At 32.2% G+C, this 6,975-nt stretch overlaps 1 pseudogene across 1 annotated transcript; it reads right to left on the bottom strand.

The window, feature by feature from the left end:
* Positions 1–5,688: 5,688 nt before the first annotated feature.
* On the bottom strand, positions 5,689–6,624 carry LOC308552407 (solute carrier family 25 member 16 pseudogene; annotated as a pseudogene). Its single transcript has one exon. The product of its transcript is annotated as a solute carrier family 25 member 16 pseudogene (transcript).
* Positions 6,625–6,975: the final 351 nt, after the last annotated feature.

Below are 6,975 nucleotides of genomic sequence, written 5' to 3'. Positions count from 1 at the left end.
AAAAATAAAATTACAGCCTAATATCCCTGATGAACATAGATGAAAATTCTCAACAAAATATTAGCAAACCAAATTCAACATTACATTGAAACAATCATACAGCATAATCAAGTAGGATTTATTCCAGGTATGCAAGGATGGTTCAGTAACCACAAATACACTACATTAATAAAACAAGAAATAAAAATCATATGATCATCACAATAGATCAAGAAAAAGCATTTGACAAAATACAACATCCATTTATAATAAAAACTCTCAACAAAGGGAGACTACAGGGAACATAACAAAATAAAGGCCATATCTGACAAACTCACAACTAGGATCATTCTCAATGGTGAAAAAGTTAAAATATTTTCCCCTAGGATTAGAAATAAGACAGAATGCCCACTTACCATTTTTATTTAACATAGTATTGGAAGTCCTAGCCACAGAAATCAGAATAATATAAATAAGTAAAATGATTCCAAAGTGGGCAAGAAGAAGTAAAACTGTTATTATTTGCATGTGATATGATACTATATATAGGAAATACTAAAGGCTCCACCAAAAATTTATTAAAACTAATAAATGAATTCAGTAAAGTTGCAGGATACAGAATTAATATACAGAATATTAATACAGAACTGTAATTGAAAAAAATTAAAAAAAGGAAGAGATAGTCACCCCTTTAAAAATATTAAGTCAAGTCCTGAGTCACTAGTTAAATCTTCAAATTCTTCTAAGATTCATTCAGGTCAGTCAAATGTGTAAAGGTGTTGCATTCTGTATAAAATAGTGTTTAGGGCTTTGTTAAAGTAGAGTATAAGCCCGTCTTAAAAGCATTGATATTAAGAAACAAATAAATACAATCCCACAAACTTAAAAAAAAAAAAGTGTTTGCATTGGCCAAATCAAATCAAACTTCTGGCTCAGCAAACTAAGAGGTAAGGTTCCCTGTTGATCCCTGCTAGACCAAAAGCAAGGATTCTTATCCATAACTTATAACTTCTCTTACTCTCAACTTATGCCACTTATTCTCCTTGGAATTCCTAATTCCTAGTTCTGAACACTCACTTCCCTACATGATTATCATCACAGTTAAAGAAAATTAACAGGTTTTTTGAGTTATAATTAATATACAAAAAACTGCACATATTTAATAAATTAGGATACAATTTGATAAATTAGGATATATGCAGATACTCATAACACTATAACCACAATCAAGGTATTAGGCATATCTATTACCTCTAAAAGTTTCTTTATGTTTCTTTGTTGTTTTTTAAATTTGGGGGTTTTTTGTTTTGTTTGTGGTAATACATATGAGATCCACTAGCTTCACAAATGCTTAAGTGCACAATATGGTATTGTTAACTACAGGAACAATGTTGTAGAGCAGATCTCTAGAACTTATTTATATTACATGACTGAAACACTATACCCATTGGACAACAGCTGCTCATCTCTTCACTCCCAGCCCTAGGCAACCGTGATTCTCCATTCTGTTCTATAAAATTGACTATTTTAGAGATCTCATGTAAGTAGAGTCCTGCAGGACTTGTCCTTTTATGAGTGGCCTATTTGCTTATCATAATGTCCTTCAAATTCATTCATGTTGTCACAAATGGCAGGATGTTTTTCATTTTTAAAGACTGAATAATATACCATGGTAGTAATATACCACATTTTCTTTATTCATTCATCCATCAGTGGACCCTTATGTTGTTCCCATGTCTTGGCTATTATGAATAATGCTGCCATGAACACAGAGAGGCAAATATCCTTTTTGAGATCCTGATTTCCATTCTTTTGGATATATACCCAGAGTGAGATTGTTGGATTATATGATAGTCCTATTTTTAACATTTTGTGGAACCTCCATACTTCTTTGTTTTCCATAGCAGCTACACATTTCACATACCTACCAACAATGTACAAGGTTCCAATTTCTTCAGACCCTATTAACTCCTGTTATCTTTTTTTTCTGATAATAGCCAACCTAGCAGTTGTGAGGTGATAACTCATTATAGTTTTGATTTGTATTTCTCTGGTAATTAGTGATTTTAACCATCTTTTTATGTACCTGTCAGCCAGTTGTTTTTTTTTGGAGAATTATCTATTTAGGTTCTTTGCTTATGTTTTTAATCCGTCTCTTTGTTTTTAAGGTTTTTTTATTTTATTTTATTTTATTTTATTTTATTTTATTTTATTTTATTTTATTTTATTTTATTTTATTTTATTATTTTATTTGTTATTAAGTTGCAGGAATTTCTCATAAATTTTTTGTATATTAATCCCTTATCAGCCATATGATTTGCAAATGTTTTCTCTTATTTTAGGTTGCTTTTTCACTTTGCTGATTGTTTTCTGAAATCACATAATCATTTCAATAGATACAGAAAAAGCATTTGACAAAATCCAACACACTTTCATGATAACAATGCTCAACAAACAAAATAAAAAGAATGTACCTCAATGTAATACTGGATATATATGACAAATCTACAACTAATACCATTCTCAATGATGGAAATTGAAAGTTTTTTCTGTAAGACCAAGAAAATGACAGGGTTGCTCACTCTCACCATTTCTCTTCAACATAAAATAGTAATGAAAGTTATAACCAGAGCAATTGGGACAGAAAACGAAATAAAAGGCATCTAAATCAGAAAGTAAGAAGTAAAGCTATCTCTGCAACAGATGACATGATCTTATATGTAGTAATTCTTAAAGATTTTGAGGGGAAAATGTTAAAACTAATATTCAATGAAGTTGCAGTATATAAAATTAGCAAATAAAAAATGGTTGCATTTGTGTACCCTAACAATGAACTAGCCCCCCCAAATTAGAAAACAACCCCATTTATAATAGCATCAGAAATAATAAAATATGTAGAAATAAATTTAACCAAATTGGTGAAAGATTTGTATATGGAAAACTACAAAATATTGATGAAAGAAATAAAAGAAGACACAAAAAACTGAAAAGACCCCTCATGTTCATGGGTCAGAAAACAATATTGTAAAATGTCCATACTACCCAAAGCTATCTACAGATTCAATGTTATCCCCATTAAAATACCAATGACATTTTGTGAAGAAAAAGAGAAAAAAATCCTAAAATTTATATTGAACTACAAAGGACCCAGAATTGCTGAATTGATCTTGAGAACAAACAACAAATCTGGAGGCATCACACTTTCATAATTCAAAGTGTATTACAAAGCTTTGGTAACTAAAACACTGACACTGGAATAAACATAGACACATAGATCAGTGGAACAGAATACAGAGTCCAGAAATATACCCAAGCATGTACGGTTAACTGACCTTTGACAAGGTTGCCAAAAATACACAATGGAGAAAAGAAAGTTTATTCAACAAATGATGTTGGAAAAACTGGATTTCCGTGTGCAAAAAAATGAAATTATAGTGGTTTTACACCTTACACAAAAATCAATTCAAGATGGATTAAAAACTCAAACATAAGACCTGGAACTATAAAAATACTAGAATAAAACATAGAAGAAAATTTTCTTGATATTGTTCTTATCAATTATTTCTTGGCTATGACAACAAAAGCACAGAAAACAAAAGCAAAAATAGACAAATGGGATTATTTAAAACTAAAAAGCTTCTGCAGAGTAAAGGAAGCAATCATCTCTCTCAACTTTAAATACTTCCTTCTGAATTGTTAGCCTTTTCACCTCAATATTCCGGTATAGCTTGGCTTGCAAATTTCACTTTAGCTTTATAAGTGTGAAAATTAATTCCTGTTAGCCCTAAGCCATCAAAAGACCTCCATCTGTATGAACCAGTCTCTCCACAGTCATCATGAGAGAGAAGGAGAGAACACAAATATTTGGAGTCAAGGCAAAATGTGAAGTTACCAGAAAAACGTTATTTTAAAAATTCAGGAGATTTTCTTTCACAGGTTCTAAGTCAGCAAACACAAGGTAAGGTCAGACTTCAGGATGATTCTTTCACAAAGAGTTATACAAAACATTCTCTATGTTGGATAACACTGTAAATTATTTATTTTTTATATTTCTACCTAATTTGCTCCATATCAGGGAAACCCCTGATGTTTTGCTCACAAGTTAGTATCACGTCAACTGACAACTATTTGACAACATATAACATTTGGACGAAGATACCATAATATTGCCTTAAATGAAATACAGTAATACTGATATTTAGCTTTGAAAACCGTTTCTTAAGCAGACCTTCATACTGGCTTCATTGAATATAAGAATTGATATTGGCAATGCATCTCTAACTTGAAAAGCAAAGTAGTTTTCATGAAGTTATTTCTTGTATCAAGTTACATCAAGGAACTAAGAGAATGGCCTCAAGTCACTTCTTTAAAAAAATTATTTGCAGTCCTTTTATTGATAACATGACTGATTACTTATCTTATACATTTAAGTTATCTTGATATTTGATAATAATGTTTAGCTGTGGTATAATCCAAAAATGAAAATATACAAAATAGTTAAAGAAACACATGTATCTCTACCTGCATGTACACTTATAAATCATACAAAGATACATATTTATTTTAAAATAAAGGCTTTGGAAAATGAGACCAGTTCATCTAATTTTTACCAACATGTAACAAGAAACTTTTTATGTAAAAATTGAGACAGAAATATCACTTTTAATTTAGTTTTCTATTGTTTTAAAAATAACATCAATTTTACAAGTCACTATTTCTAAGGACAAAACTATAACTGTTTCTTATTTTTTTGTCATGCTTATAATAAAACATAATACTCTAAACACAATAAATGGAATTCTTACATTTTAAGCCATTTTAATATAAAGAATAGTAATTCAAATAATTTTTACATTGTTACTTAAGTTTATAGTGCACTAACATTATATTACTTGGAAGAACTAGTTGATGCATCATGACAATACTTTAGGACTGATCTTTGACATTCACATCTATATTAATGGACATTTCACAATCCACTTAAGTAAATTTTTTAGTATGCACCAAATCATCTAACAAAACAAATCTATAATGCTAATCTGTTTTGAGAGCAGAGAGTATTTACTATTACTGCCTTGGGAAATTCATTGACTTTTAAAAATATTTAAATCAGTCGTAGTACCTGGTAATAACATTTGAACAATACCTAAAAATTCTTCATTTAGTGTTGAGTCTCTACATGACCACTTTTTAAGCACAACATTTATTTTTAAAAAAGAGAAAAAGAGAAAGTGTTTGTCCTTTTATCCAGTGGAACAGAATTTTAAGGAGAGAAATAATAAGAATAATATTTCATTGCTGGCTCCTAAACTACAAAGCCTATTTGTCATAATAATAACCAATGTTAGAACCTTTGAAAATCATGATTATAATTAGAAGCTTGAAACAGCATGATAAAGCTAAGAGCAACCACTTGAATCCCATTTTAAGTTAGTTATACTTCAAATGACACTTTTAAATGGTTTCAAATAACATAACTGATTAACCAGCATCAATCTAAGAATTTTTTTCAATGTTCTGCTGTGTAACTTTTGGTATCAAAAAGTACAGCAAGCACTTTGACTTGTGATGAATAAAAAAAATCAAGTACTAAAATACCAGTGATCCCTGTAACAGGATAAATATCCTTTTTCAAGTAATGTTCTCCCTAAAATTAAAGTAACATTTTATTTCTCTCTCTGAGAGTTTATTAAGGAAAGGAAATCACTTTTATTTTTCGTTGAGGTGAAAAGACTGCTTCATATGTTCCTGTGTTGCAAAAGCCACTGCTTGAGATGGAATGCAGCAAATGCACCATGATATAATCCTTTTCAAATTCCATAGTGTCTATGGACACACTTCATAGTCTTCATAGCCCACTTGGTAAGGCACTGTTCAAATTCTGGAAGAACAGTTCCTAATTGCATTCACCTGAGAGTTATATCCAATGGGTAGGATATTGCCTGTGCTGTTGTTCCAGCAATAACACCACAAAGTAAGTTTATGTGAGTTTTCAAAACTAAGACATTAGGATTGTCTGATGAAGGTCTACCAAGAAGGGTGGGAGTACTGGGAAAGCCCAACACTCTTTAAGGTACCAAAAGAAAAAATGAAACACCTGCATATGGAGCCTATCCTAATGTAGTAGGCATCAGGCCTCTGTAACATCCAAGGGAACTGCCTTCCTTTGCATAAATTGTTTTGAATGCTTGAATAATTTCTGTGTAAGTGTGTTCCTCTTTCATCCAGAATGTTAGGCCTACTCTAACCATGTCAAGAGCGTAAATACAGACAACTGCTGTTATACCTGCCATGGATCCAGCTGTTAATCTGTGCACACGACCAGAAATTCCCAGCTTTGTGGTAAGTAATGTTTTACAATGCTCAAACACCATAAACTGGATTGCACCATCAATCATTCGAATCATCAATGCCCTTTATACAATCTAAGGTATCCCTCCTTTTGGGGAACAGCACTCAATGCAGAAAATACTCTTAAATGTTTGTGATGGTGATGGTGAGCTTGTAATAAAAGCTTTCCTCAAAAAAAAACAGCAACTGTTGATTTAGCACAGCACCTGCAATACCTCTGGCCAGGAAGGAGCGCAACCAGTATAAGTCTCCTCTTGGTGGGCCATGGGCTCTCTGGCTCCTGCCTCCTGCCATATCGTGGGAGGGCATTGAGGGAGGGGGCTCGATGCTGCCAGGGCCACAGCCAATGCCACCGCCTTCAGGACCAGGGCCCCATCAGGAGCTTTAGTGGCCAATGTACAATCCAAAGGCTGGGGCCATGGCATTGCTGGTGCTGACAGGGCACAGAAAGCATCCCTGGAGGGGTGGAGTCTCCAATCACTTCTCAATTACAGCAGTTCTTTTGTACATCAAGATCATTTGATCAAAGTGAAAAATTTCTAATGTCATTATTGAATAATTAATCCCAGGATGTTAAGGATGAATAGACTCTCTATTCTTCAAGTAATTCATAAAGTCCATATTTTTATGTGAAAATCAAAGAGT

Source organism: Miniopterus schreibersii, assembly GCF_964146895.1.
Source record: "Miniopterus schreibersii genome assembly, chromosome: 2".
Lineage (NCBI taxonomy): Eukaryota > Metazoa > Chordata > Mammalia > Chiroptera > Miniopteridae > Miniopterus > Miniopterus schreibersii.
Note: the sequence above shows the minus strand (reverse complement) of the source record. Positions and strands in the feature narration are given on the sequence as shown.